Source organism: Prionailurus viverrinus, chromosome C1 (assembly GCF_022837055.1).
Source record: "Prionailurus viverrinus isolate Anna chromosome C1, UM_Priviv_1.0, whole genome shotgun sequence".
Lineage (NCBI taxonomy): Eukaryota > Metazoa > Chordata > Mammalia > Carnivora > Felidae > Prionailurus > Prionailurus viverrinus.
Window position 1 is genome coordinate 132226973 of NC_062568.1, and position 14591 is coordinate 132241563.

The window sequence follows — 14591 nt, forward strand, 5'->3', positions numbered from 1 at the left end:
AATCCAGGAGTAGTACCTGATAAGTACTTGATAATGTTAGTTATTATCTTAGGAAATTGCTTGGTGTATTTCAGAAGAAGCTATATACATCAGTAAAGCTACAGTATACACACAGGAAAAAAGATGTAGAGTCTAGTATGTGGGTCAAAGCTAAATGAAATAGAAGATGTGAAAGTTCCTAGCAGTGCTGGTACTCAATTAACTCAGGGAAAATCAGCTGCTAAGGGTTCACTCTGGAGAGGCAAAGCCAGAACAAAGAATGAATCAAGTGCATTGTCTGAGGCGTGCAGAAATGACAACAGGCAGAGGGCAGTTATACTTTCCCCAATGCAATAATGTCAATTCTTCTCTATGTGAAAGGCTAATAGACAAAATCAGGGTCACTATTCAAACAGCTTGGAGATCAAAGAGAGGTAGTTGCAAATAATAGCTACAGATGAGAAATAAGGTCAACACAGAGTAAAATTGCCAATTAACTCAATATAAGCCAGATGAAATGTACCCTTGAGGATAGGAACTAGATGCTATGTTAAGAAATATGAGTGTGATCAAGAAAGTAATGACTGATAAAAACTGAAGTGTAAGGACTTTCAAATTCCAGGTAAAATAGCAATGTATCCTCCTTTCTCCTAGAAAAAGCTTTTGATAATTTCCTTCAATGACACTTTGTTGTTAATATTTTTATTTGTATGTATTTTCTTTAATGGCTAGGCCACAGAACTTTACTAACAGTCACACAACATTCAATTGCAAACGTTTCTATTGCAAGCACAAACTCACCTCTCTCCATCCATCAGAACTTGATTGAATGCCAGGACACTGCATCATGTCCTGAAACATTTCAAATTTGTCAAACAGGAGAGAAAATGAATCCCTGAGATATGGGCTTCCCTTAAAAAATGACTTGTTCAAATTTGGAGACCATCTGGAGAAGGACTAGCCTCTTTATCTACGCCCCCACTTGCTCATTCATCAACTGTTCTCCCTGGGCTGTGAGGGATGAGAAAAATAAGTAAATAAATGAGAGGAGTTAAGCCTCTGTCCTTAAAGAACTTTTGGTCTTTAGTTAATATCCTACTAGCATAAGGTGTAAATGAACCAGTTTGACTGATGATTAATCATTAGGGTACTTCAAAATATATAAATAGCTCAGAAAAAAAATAACTGAATCTGTTATGTTAATCATGAAATAATAACCTCAAGAACAAAACTATTTTTTCATGTTGAACAATGACCAGCTTATTGCTGATAATTGCATATATATAGCTGTGTGTGTTTGTGTGTGTATATATGTGCATATGTAGATAGACATGTTTATGTGTTACATCTCTATATATGTAAATATGAGAGGAATTCTGAGGTTACAGATGTATCAGCCTAACCCACATATTCTAGGAACAATTAAATGGCAAAACCTTAGTCTCTGAAGGCAGGGAGTTCTTTGATATGGCTACACAGGAAGTATCATAGAATCAATGATTTTTGCACAGTGGGAAAACAATTTCAGTTAGAATTCAGCTTGGAAGGTTTTCTCTATCCATCAAAAAGCCAGGACTGGTTATAAAGCCCTTTCCAATGCCACAATAGTCTGAGAGAGACAGTAAAAAGTGCAACACAGAAAGAAAGAGATGTTGCTATAAAGTGCTTGGGTAGAATTCAAAATCATGTCAGATGTACTCAGAGCTCATACTCTTCCTCTCTGCTTTCTGGTGAGGGAAACATCATGGGCTCACAAAGGTATGAGGTTGAATCCCGGCCCTTGGGAGAATTTCCTAATATTTCTGCCTTTCATTTCCTTTCTCTTTAAAATGCCAGACCTCAGCAAAGTACTAGCTATGTAGTTGCACTTAATATTTGTTGAATGAATGAATAACTGTAATGAATAATAGCTAATTGCGGACTTGTGAAGACAATGTCTTTTATATTTGTATAATGCTTTGCACACGGCAGGGGCCAGGTAAGCGCTCCCTTCCATTCTCATTCCTTAGGGAAAGAAGCTGTATGTTATACTTCTTTTGATTAATCATAGTAGCTAGCACAGTACTAGATCTTTATTGGTTATTTAATAGTACTCATTTTATGTAACAATAATTGGAACCTGGGGATTTATGTCAGGCTGACGTATGCTAAGTGTCTTACAGTAATCTAGACAAGCAGTGTTTAAGACATGGGCTGCAAAGTGCAGACTTGCAGGCTGTATCTGCAGATGTGTTTGATTTGGTCATGCACAGTGCTTTAAAAAAATGGTACATATTTGAATGTCTTTAGAGGGGCATATGTGCTCTAGGTCTACTGTAGTCCCCATTATCTCCTGCTATGTTATAGGCTGAATTCGTTTCTCTCATCTTTCTGGCTGCAGTTAAGTGTGTATATCTGGATCAAGACTAAGGTAAAAGTATTAAGAATTGCGCTAGGGGTGCCTGGGTGGCACAGTCGGTTGAGTGTCAACTCTTGATTTTAGCTCAGGTCATGATCCCACGGTTGTGGGATTGAGCCCCGTATCAGGCTTTGTGTGGAGTGTGTCAGGTTCCATGCTGATAGCACGGAGACTGCTTGGGATTCTCTCTCTTCCTCTGCCCCTCCCCCGCTTGCACTCACTCTCTCTCTCTCTCAAAAATAAATAAATAAACATTAAAAAAATTAAAAAGTAAAATAAAGGATTGTGCTAGAGAAATAGGGACATCGCCTTTGAATGAAGCACAGGTGGAGAAAAGCTTAATTGATCATAAGTGCAAGCTGAAAATTCAAGGGCTGCTACATGTCTAGGTGTATTCTTAGCTCACACCACATATGAACTCATTGATAATCCATAGATTTCAGGGAAGCAAAGGAAATTCTGATAGATGTACTTTAATAGAGCATGTTAAGTCTGACCCAATAATTTTTAGATGAGGTATAGTTTGGCTCAAGACTACTTGTAAGAATGAAATCTAGATGAAGATAATCAGACAATATTAGCCTCAGAAAATGACATGACTAATAAAAAATAAGGTTCCCACTTGCCTAAGAGATGAAATGAGAATAATAATAACGAAAAAAAGTTATTTTGATCATGGAGTACATCAGAAAGTGGCCTATTCCAGGTTCAATAGAAATATTAACAATTGAGTCATTAAAACTTCACAGCCAGGGGCATCTGGGTGGTTCAGTCAGTTGAGCATTGGACTTTTGATTTTGTCTCAGGTCGTGATCCCTAGTGTCGTGGGATTGCACCTTGCATTGGGGTCCGTGGGGCCTGCTTGGGATTCTCTCTCTCTCTCTCTCTCTCTCTCTCTCTCTCTGTCTCTCTCTCCCTCTGCCCCCTCCCCTGCTCATGCACTCTCTCTCTCGAAAAAGACAGAAATATGCATATTAACTACATAAAAGGAAATGGAAATAATGCAGATTTTAATATTACCAAAATAAACTTCTATTTACATATTCAGTCCATTGAAATATTGTTCGCTGTCTTCAGCCTTAAATTTGCCACTTGCAATAAAGCATCAGAGTTGCCTTTTAATTTTAATAGACTATATTTTTCAAATATGTAGCAGGTTTGTGTGCTCTCAACTAAGACCTACATTTGGTTTTAAAAGAAAATTCCTAGATTCAATATGAAAAGCAAATTTTGTATTTCAGGCTAAGTTAATTGTTATAAACTCTTTTTTTCCCCCATAACTTAAAAAAGAGGGCAAGAACCTTAATTTTATCCACGTATGTATGTGAAATGCCTAAAGTTGTTCCTGGAACGTATTGACTAAACGAAACTGCATCATTCCCATGACACTATAGGTTTCCCAAACCACAGCAAAATAAGCAAACAGTCCACCCTTTGGAAACATCGTTTTTAATTCTGTAAGTACTATAGTCTGAATGTTTGTGTCTACCCTACCCCCAAATTCATATGTTGAAATCCCCAAGATGGAGGTATTAGAGGTCGCATCCTTGGGAGGTCATGAAGATGGAACCCTTGTGATTGGGATTAGTGCTTTATTTATATTTCTTTTTTTTTAAGTTATTTATTTATTTTGAGAGAGAGGGAGGGGCAGAGAGAGAGGGAGAATCACAAGCAGGCTCTGTGCTGTCAGTGCAGAGCCCGACACTGGCCTTGATCTCACCGATACTGGGATCATGACCTGAGCCAAAATCAAGAGTCAGACACTGAGCTGACTGAGCCACCCAGGCATCCGGGATTAGTGCTTTCATAAAAGAGGCTTCACAGAGCTCCCGAACCCTTTCTACCAACGTGAGGACACCAGGAGAAATCTGAGACCCAGGCGAGGCCTCATGTCACCATGCTGGCATCCTGATCTTACACTTCCAGCCTTCAGAACTGAGAAATCAATTTCTGTTTATAAACTACCTAGTTATGGTATTTTGTTACAGCAGTCCGAGTGGACTAAGGTATTAATTATGTACTTCCTTCTAATTAAATTTGGTAATAGATGACGGTAGGATTTGTTTGTTTAATGATTTTATTTAGAAAATAAAAGTTTGCATCATATATAATATGGAAGGAAAATTTCATCAGTTCATGAAATCACCAAGTCTGACCAGTACTGCTATCAAGCAAAGAATACAATATGCTGCCCTCACTTACCAGATAAGGTTGTCCTTAACCTGTTAGTTCTTTGGACAACATTTGGTATCAACTTTTAATTTTTTCTCCATCTATAATCCCATGTGGTCTTAGAGTCCGTGAGTTCAAATTTTCTTCTGAGATAGATCGCTTTTCATTCCTACTGAAGAATTTATGGGTTTTTTCTCCCCATTAGTTTAAATACTATGTGAAAGAATGACCTGGTATGTTTAAGAGTTCCTGAGTTAACCTTTTTTTTTTTTTGCATGTTGTTGGTGCAGAATGAAAATTTTTTTACTGAATGAACTAATGAATGAGTTGATGGGATGGACTGAACAAAGTCAAGGAATAATGAGAAAATGGAGATTGGCTTGTTTGGTGCTTTTACAACAAGTTTGTTTCTTTTATTGTTTGAACGCCCCAAGCAACCCTTGTATAGTTAGACATGGCATTTTTCCTGAGTGTATTTTTGGAACCTAAGGCACCTAAATGTAATGCAAGAATATGAATAGCTGAGTAAGTCATCTGCAGGGCAAGCAGTAAAATCAAAGTCTGGAATCCAAGCTTTCTTACTGCCTATCCAGTCAAACCTTGGGCCTTGATATCAACCCCACACTAAAGGGCCTGAAGTGAGGCAGTGAGCCACAGCAAGGTGCTGGAGGGAAAAGTGCAATGGCTGTTAGTTCAGGCTTTCCTGAACTAGGTGACGTTAGAGGTGGAAGTTTGGAGCAACTAAAACAAACAGAAAGACGTCCTTGGTTCTAAAAGGAAGGGAGCTCTGCAGAGGAGAAAATTACTATGGTCCAGCTTCGAGGTCAGTGATGGCCTTATCTGTTGGGACTTATGACTTGATTTGTGAAATTCCCCAAGAAGGTACATTTTCTGTATTTACCTCTATTTGACAGAAGTTGCCTTGACAATATAAAACAAACCAACACATAAACCTTGAGGAAAAATCCTATACCTTAAAAATTATTTGGAAAAGAATTTTAAAATATTTCAAATTTTAGAAAAATGCAGAGAATATTTGAATAATCACATATATACCCAGACTCCGCATATATTAACATTTCCCCACATTTACTTCACTTCTCTTTTTAAAATTAAAAAAGAAAATCCAGTTTTAGTTGGAGCCTCTTTCAGCTCTAACCTGATCTCATTCTTAAACTCTTCTCCCCAGTAAACTGTATGTTTATTCTTTCCCCTTTTACAATGCATACATTAAGAATATAGAGTTGTGCATGTTAAAAATATTTCTTTCACAGGGCACCTGGGTGGCTCAGTCGGTTAAGCGTTTGACTTCAACTCTGGTCAAACGCTTAACCGACTGTTTGTGGGTCCGAACCCCTGCATCGGGCCCTGTGCTGACAGCTCAGAACCTGGAGCATGTTTCAGATTCTGTGTCTTCTCTCTCTGCCGCACCCCCCACTCATATTCTGTCTGTCTCTCTCATCAAATAAATAGTTAAAAAAATTCTATTTAAAAAATATTTCTTTCACAATTGCCTTTTTAATATATTTTTGGGGTTAAAAATATGTACACATGGACTATGTACATTTAATAAATTGCTGTGTAGCTTCCAAAGTATGAATATGCCATAATTTACTTGCCATTCTCCTACTCCCAGGAGTAGCAATAAGAGTAAAAATATTTTGGCTATTACAAACAAATTTTAAATGTCACTGCAAATATTTTAGCATATCTCTTTGTGCATATGTGTGAGAGTTTTTCTGGAAATAGAATTGCTTGGCAGGAAGGTGTCACTTCAATTTCACTCCATATAGCTAAATTGTTCTCCAATGTGGCTTTACTCTTTAAAGGGTCCCTGCTGCCCCACGTTCTTTGCAACATACAATACTATCAGAAATTTTAAGACTTTGACAATATTTCCAGTGTGAAATGGTATTTTCATTTCCTCTAACAATGATAGATTATCTCCCTGTAGTTGTATTAGTCATTTTATGTAAATTTACTTTTTTTACATCTTTTACACTTTTTTTCTCTGTATTACGTTGCTGTCTTTTTTTTTTTTTTTGATTTGAAAGAATCCTTTTTTATATTCTGGATCCTCTTCTAGAGAATATTTTTATATGTTAAATATTTGGGGGAAAACTTTATAAAAGGTCAGTTTGCCCAAAAAAAATTGACACCTGTACTGTTTTGAGTTTTATTTTTTTAACCCCTATTTGACAATGAGACTATATGAGACCACCACTTTGATGATAGGGTTTTAAAAATGGCATTTACCAAAGGATGTCTTACTTTGGATGCAGAGAATAGACTGTAAAATTTCAGATAGTGTTAATCTGTTACAATTGGAAGTTTACAGTTTCTACACTTTTTGATATGGGTCACCCTTGCCTAACAGAAAGAAAGGCTTTGGTAAATAAAAAGTGCCAAAGTGGGAGACACATTGCCAAATCACTGACTGGGGCTGTGAGGTACTTTAATGCTAAGTAATCACAGATTTTGCAGATTATGAATTGGGAAGAAATTTAAGTGCCTATGATGGTTAATTTTGTATATCACCTTGACTGGGCCATGGTGCACAGACCTTTGATCAAATATTCTTCTATTTTATGTGAGGGTGTCTTTTGATGTGATTAACATTTCAATTGGTGGACTTAGAGTAGAACCAATTACCCTTCATAATCTAGATGGTCTTCATCCAAACAGGTGATGACTTTAGCAGAACAAAGAATGACCTCCCCTGAGCAAGAAGGAATTCTGCCAGCAGGTGATCTTAGAACTTGAACTGCAATATGGGCTTTTCCCTAGGTCTTTAGTCTGCTGGCTACCCTGCAGATATTGGACTTGCTGGCTTCCATAATCACAGGAGCCAATTCCCTAAACAAAATCTCTCTTTATATATACACATCCTATTTTTTCTGTTTCCCTGGAGAACTTTGACTAATTCAGTGCCGTTTAGCATATGGTTACCTAAGTAAACACCTTTCCCATTATCAGAGCCTATCAATATAGTTCTTGTTGCAGCTGGCACATTGCACTGTAACTATACTTATGTCTTCCCCTTCTATTTGGAAATGAAAATCTACCATAATTAAGGGTCTGTAGTTATTTCTGACTCTAACAAAGATGGAAGGCATCCCAAAGATTTATTAGGACATGGTAGATGCTTTGCCCCTTTATCCAGGCTGTAATTTGGGGTAGACATACTTGGCTCTGATGTCAGGTTGACAAACAGGTATCAGTTTTCAATGCTAATTTCTGGTTCTTGGCGATGGTCATCAGGAGGGATGAATTGAGAAAAATTCTGTGGCCATTTCTCAGCTCGGTAAGAAAAAGCCTGTGATCTACTAGTGACATTTATTTTAGGAGGCAGACGAATACTTATGCTCTGTATTTGCCATCTCTGACTTAGCCTAGAAATGTAAAAGAGATTCTTCTAGCTCACCGTGAGATAGCCCACCTCCCCAGGGCCAATAATGCCAAGGTTCTATTTAATATTGATGTCTATCTTTGTCTGAGTGTCCTTTGAGAATGTGCAATAACAATAAGATCCTGGTCAAATATTTTACCATTGAATGGCAACTAATAGAAGAGATAATCACCTAATTTATTTTATTATGTCCCATTTATTTTGAATAATTACATTACTATTACTATACCCCAGCAATATACTTGCTTCAAAATAAAAGTGCTGGGATTCTTTTGAATTTCTACAATATTTAATCTATTGTATGATACTTAATATGATACTTAATCTAATCTATTATATGATACTTAATAATCTATGATACTTAATAATATATTGCTTTGTTATTTAAGCAATATATGATACTTAATAATCTAATCTATGATACTTAATAATATATTGCTTTGTTATTTAAGGTGTTCATGGCATCAGAAAACTACTCGAGGACAAGACTGAGTCTTTTGCTTCTTTTGTTGTTCTCTATAAGAGCTCAGTAAATAGTGGTTGGACTGAATTGCTTCTAAGGGACCGTAGAGTCTTGGGTCTTGAAGTCTTTGTATGTAACTGCAGGGGGAAAAAAAGGCCAGAGTGTTCTTGGCATCACCAAGAGGTGTATTAGAATGAAAATAGAAAGTATTATGTTACCCTTGAGGAAGAACATGTTCTAGTCACTACACTTCCAGAAAGCTATAACTGACCTTGGAAAAGGGCCAGAGATGAGCAGTTTGGGGTTGATAAAGGTGCTGGAACAGCTTCAATGAAAACAAACTAAAATGACTACTATCATGGCTCATTTAGAAGCCTTTGCTACCAGGGAAACATCTATAATAGGGTATAAAGAAAGAAGATTCCGGTAAATAGTAAAAACTCCAAGGGGGTAGCTTCTATTGGGCTGGATTCCTGAGAGATCCTTGAGACTGGGTGGCAAAGGATCCCTGGGCCTGATTGGCATGTGTAGCTTTATCACAGATATAGCTGCCAGTCATCCTGAATGAATGAGGAGATCACCTCCGTCTTTAAAGACTCAGGCCTGTGGTAACAGACGGTGGCCACTTAAGATGGAACACACCTAGCTTGCCTCCAAATAATCAAGTCTGTTTTGCTCCACATCTTTGTTAGAGTAAACAGCTGCTTTTAGGATTTTCCACCTAGATTCAATTTTTTAATCTATACAGCTTGCTAAACCAGGCCTAATTCTGACATGTACCTACATCTAGACTCAGTGTTTCCTCATCTGTTATTCCTACTGTAAGCATTACCTGGGTCAATTATACCCACGTCAATGTCGCTGTCATTTTTAATCCCAGGAAGTCAACCATGTCTTTCCCATGGCATTTGCCTTGGCCTTGATCTGCTTTGGTTCATTGATGTCTTTGGTCACTTTGGTCAGCTTTGCCTTTATACCCAAGATGGAGATATTAGCACTTTTTTTTCCCCCTGCAAAGAGAAAGGGGATATGGATAAATCTACAAAACTGTGATTCATTCACCAAGTTTCTAAAATTTAAGAACTAGAAGTAAAAATTATGCCCCTTTCATAGTAGGTAGCAGGCCCAAGGAATATTATTATCCCAGAGTTACACGAAACAGAAGTCAAGAGAATCCCAAAAAAGCCTAAATCAGTTAAAGAAGGATTGAACCTTTATGTCACTGAAGGAAATGTATCGTATACTCAGCGTTGACAACATTTGAAGATGATATTGAAAAGCAACCAGGTTTAGGGGCGCCTGGGTGGCACAGTCGGTTAAGCGTCCGACTTCAGCCAGGTCACGATCTCGCGGTCTGTGAGTTCGAGCCCCGCGTCAGGCTCTGGGCTGATGGCTCAGAGCCTGGAGCCTGTTTCCGATTCTGTGTCTCCCTCTCTCTCTGCCCCTCCCCCGTTCATGCTCTGTCTCTCTCTGTCCCAAAAATAAATAAACGTTGAAAAAAAAAAAAATTTAAAAAAAAAAAAAAAGAAAAGCAACCAGGTTTGTTTACTAAATACAACTGTTGACAGGCTGAAAAAACAATTACTTTGAATGAAGCAGTTTTGTTGTTTTTGTGTTCATTACATCATTGAAGTAGTGTGTTTTTTAGGTCTTTTTCATGTTTTCAGCAGTGCTTTCCAAGTACAGACATTAGCTCTACATTTTTTCAGCTTCATCGTAATAGTAGTGCATATTTATTGAATATGTATTATGAGCTCAGTTCTTGATGTACATTTCTTCCAATGAATCCTCGAGCCAGTCCCAGGTGGTTGATACTATTACTGTATGCATTTTGCAGATGAGGAAACCGAGGACACAGAAGCTAAGAAACTTGTAAATGTTCCCAGAAAACGGCACTACAGAACGTATTTACATAGCCTGTGCACATGGCCACTTGGTGATATTGTCGCAGCAAAGTGCTGCAGACCTACCTTCCTGATTGTGTGCCTGCTTTGGAGGGTCCGACACAGGAAGCTGGCGACTCTCTATTCTCCAGGCCTTATTTCAGGCCAACACTGTTGTCAATATCTAAACCTGTCTCCTGATGAGATTATTCCTACTGGAACCAGAGCCACAGAAAGTAAAGTTAATAAATCTTCTGCTCATGCCCAGGAACTTAGTAGACTGAATGTGAAAGGGGCCAAAGCAGATTTAAAGTGATTGAAATGACAAGAGGTGAAATGTGAGTGAAGTGAATGAATTACAAAAGCATGTATGAATAGTATTACACAAGTGCAGCAAATTCAATATCAATTCAATTTCTGACCACGTGCAGAGGGAAAACAAGGGCAAAGGAGCAGAAGAGTCAAGGGTAATGAACAGCTTTATTACTTTTTTTCATTGTGCTCCTACATATGGGTTTGTGCTGCTATTTATTAACATGCAGAGGTTAAAGTTTGTGTAAAATGCCGATCATAACATTACGGAAGGCTAAGTGCCACCCTGCGGTGGAGAAGGCAGTCGGAAGTCAGATTATAAAACAAAACAAAACAAAACAAAACAAAACCAAACCAGCTTCCTGCCAGTATTGTAACGTGCCGAGTGTATTTTAGAAATTAAAAATAAAGCCTTTTTAACACCCAGGTTGGATTCTGTCCAGGGAGACAATTGTTCTGCGTAGGTGAGTTTCTTCCGCGTTAATGCAAGGGAAAGTGAAAGTAGTGTGCAGATTCAGACTAAGCCATCTCTTCTGCTCAAGGTGGGTAATATTCAGCCGTCAGCAATATAGAGAGACTTCACCATCTAAGCAAAAGGTAGTCAGATGCTGATACTCTATTCCCTTGAGAGATAATAACGTCGGAACTTAGACTGGCCGGGGCCTGAGTCTTGGCACCAAGGCTCCAGGTGTGTCCATAGGCCACTTGTGTAGCATCCTGAGTACCAGCTTCCTTACTGTAATATGAGGATAATCGCAACCTTGGAGGATTATAAATAATACAGTACCTGGAAAGGGATTAGTAGAGAGCCCTGTACTCAGTAGGCCTGCCACGAATGATAGTAAATATAGTTACGTAAAGTGCACAGTTCCCTGCCAAGCACATGGAGGAGCTTAGTACATGTTGGTAGAATGAGTTCAATAGCATTAATAGCAGCAATTGTACCTGTGCTGTTGCGGGGAGGGGAGGTATGATTGGTTCTTCAATCATAAGGCATAGGTAGCTATTTATCTGAAGCATTTATAGAGACAGACCTGGTTGGAGATGTCCTATCAGTCTTTCAGGCTAGGGGCTGGATCAAGGTAGCTATTAAGTGGGCAGTGTGGCCAGTGTATAGAAATATTGACACATGTGCATTCCACTTATTAACTATGTGAGATTATTCTTCCTGTACACATACCCATGCACACACATAGGCATGATATTCTCTCTTGTGTATTTCTTCAAATACAGGGACTTCTCTTTCTTTTGTTCATTCTCTTGCTTTTTATAGAGGCAGGGATACAGAGAAATCTCTACTGTTAGAAAAAAGCATCAGTGCCAGAGTAACATTAAGTAACCTTTGCATCACAGGGAACACGGAGTACTGTCATGTTCTGTGGAACATGTGTCCTTTGGGGGAGCCACTGCTCAGCTCCAGCTGATTGTTACCATGACAAAATTTGAGCCTATCTGTGAGAGTTTCTGATTTCTCAAGAAAAACTGAAAATCCAGGGATTTATGTGAAATTTACCAACTTTCAAGATTGACACAAATATTTTTAAGACACCACATGGGTGAAATAAAGTCTCTTTTCCAGCTGAATGTGGTCCAATGGCTCGTGCGATTTCTCTTCCAGGTCTGGCTTCTCCAGATACTCCAATGCCTTAATCATCTGAGATTGAGATTCTGTAGTACTTGGGTTGGAATCTGAGGGACTCCATTGTCTGAACATGTATTCTGAGTTCAGTAGGCAGTGGGGCAGTCGAAACATTAGGGCTGATAACTAGAAATGAGGCACAGCCCCAAGGATGAAGCAGGAGGTCCACGTAGACTTAGCAGCAGGGGGGGGTGGCACATGTCCCAGAGAGTCATTCTGGGCATGTCAGGAGTTCAGCAAGACATAACAGATGGGAGAGGTGGGAATGTGAGAGCAGACAGTGGGCACAGAGTGTGTGTAGTGGGGAGGAGGGAGTAGATGTCTGTCTCTAAAGCCTGTTCACATATGCTTAGCAGCAAGATTCCTGAGAGGAAGAGGGAGTGAGAGGAGCAAGACAGACATGAACTAGAACTGATGTGAAATAGATGCAGTGTTAGAATAGATGGCACAACAGTCACTTCAATTACTGAATTAGGGCTCTCTTTCCACTCAACAATCAGAGCAGGCTTAGCCCCAAAGCCTAAAATACAATAGGGGTAAGCCTGCAAATCAGCTAGAACCTTGACTAGAATTCAGCTGTGAGCAAAAGGGACCAGAAGACAAAAATGTCAAGAGTGTGAAATGGCTCAAGAGGCCACTGATCTGTCTTTTCAGTGAGAGTAAACGTCTTTGTGTTGAGAACATCCAGGACCATGCCTGCAATCCCCTGCAAGCAGTGAGAGCCCAGGGTGGAGGACCTGAAGGAACAATCCTGGGCTGTTCCTAAGAAAGAGTTCTCTCTGAAAATGACTCAGGGAACTTGGGCCTTTGAAAAGCAGTAGATATTCTGACCACTTTGTAGTTGATTGTCACCCAGCATTTCAGCTGGCCTTCAGACCGACCGGGGCATGTCTGGTGAACTGATGGGATGCACCTGTCAGATATCTTTTTAGAAGAGGGACTGATAAGCTTCTTGGGGAAAGAACTCATTTCAAATGAAGAGCAGCCAAACAAGACCCCATTGACCCAGTAAGAGAATTTGAATGCCAGCAGGAAGGGGAAGATACCATATAGTGACTGTCCTGGAATTATCTCATGGATTACCACTGGCCCAAGTCTCGCTAGACTCCTATGGAAAGCAGAGGGTGTTTTCTTTTTCTTTCTTTTTTTTTTTTCTTAATATAATTTATCGTCAAGTTAGCTAATACAGAGTATATACAGTGTGCTCTTGGCTTTGGGAGTAGATTCCTGTGATTTATCACTTCAATACAAGACCCAGTGCTTATCCAAACAAGTGCCCTCCTCGATGCCCATCACCCAGTTCCCCCTCCTCCATGCCCCCCCCCCACATCAACCCTCGGTTTTTTCTCTGCATTTAAGAGTCCTTTATGATATGACTCCCTCTCAGTTTGTAACTATTTTTTTTCCTTCCCTTCCCCCATGGTCTTCGACTAAGTTTCTCAAATTCCACATACGAGTGAGAACACGTGATAATATGTCTTTCTCTGACCAGAGGGTGTTTTCTAAAAATGCCCTTAAAAGTTGTTTCACCAAATATTCTGGCCCCCAAATACTACTGTTTGAGTAAACTCCCAGTGGAGGAAGACACTAAACGAGGAAATTCTTTCCCAGCTTATAATATTCATTGGCACAGCTTCGACACATCAAAGTTTTAACCTGTTGACCACAGTGTTGGTGGCAGACCTGGTGTGTTGGGGTGAAGGCGAACAGGGCAGCAGCAGAAGGACATTGTTGGCAGTACAGCTGAGCAGAATTTTCCTGAAATCACGAATGAGGCACACCTTGCCAAAACCCAAAAATATTGGGGAGACGAGGACTTAGGGGAGAACCTGAGGTCTTGTATGAGTAAGGAGGAGTGAGACACACAAACCACTTCTGTTCACATGACCCCCTGGGTGCTTACAATCTGTTGAGGCTTAGTACAAACTTTTGTTCCATTTTTGAGTCAGAACATGAAACACCTGTGCTTTTCTGCTATCAATTAAGTATAGTCAGCGAATCTTTGTTACCTGTAAAATACCTAAGCTATTGTGACAGCTTTAAGCATCAGTGTCCTGAGGATCTTTGACACTTGGAATAGGATACTATTCCAAGAGGCCAGTCTGGTCTGTGACATTCTTTATTACTTAGGAAAGAAATAAACTAATCGTGTTATTTAAGGACATAGATACACATGCGTGCACATGAGTGTGCACACACAGATAAAGAAAAAGAAATACAGAAAGAGAATTAAATATGTAGAACTGCTGGTCATGAGATTCATTTTTTGAGATACGACGTCTCAAACTTATCTCACTGGTAAGTGTTTATTGAAAAAGCGACTTCCCGGAACCACA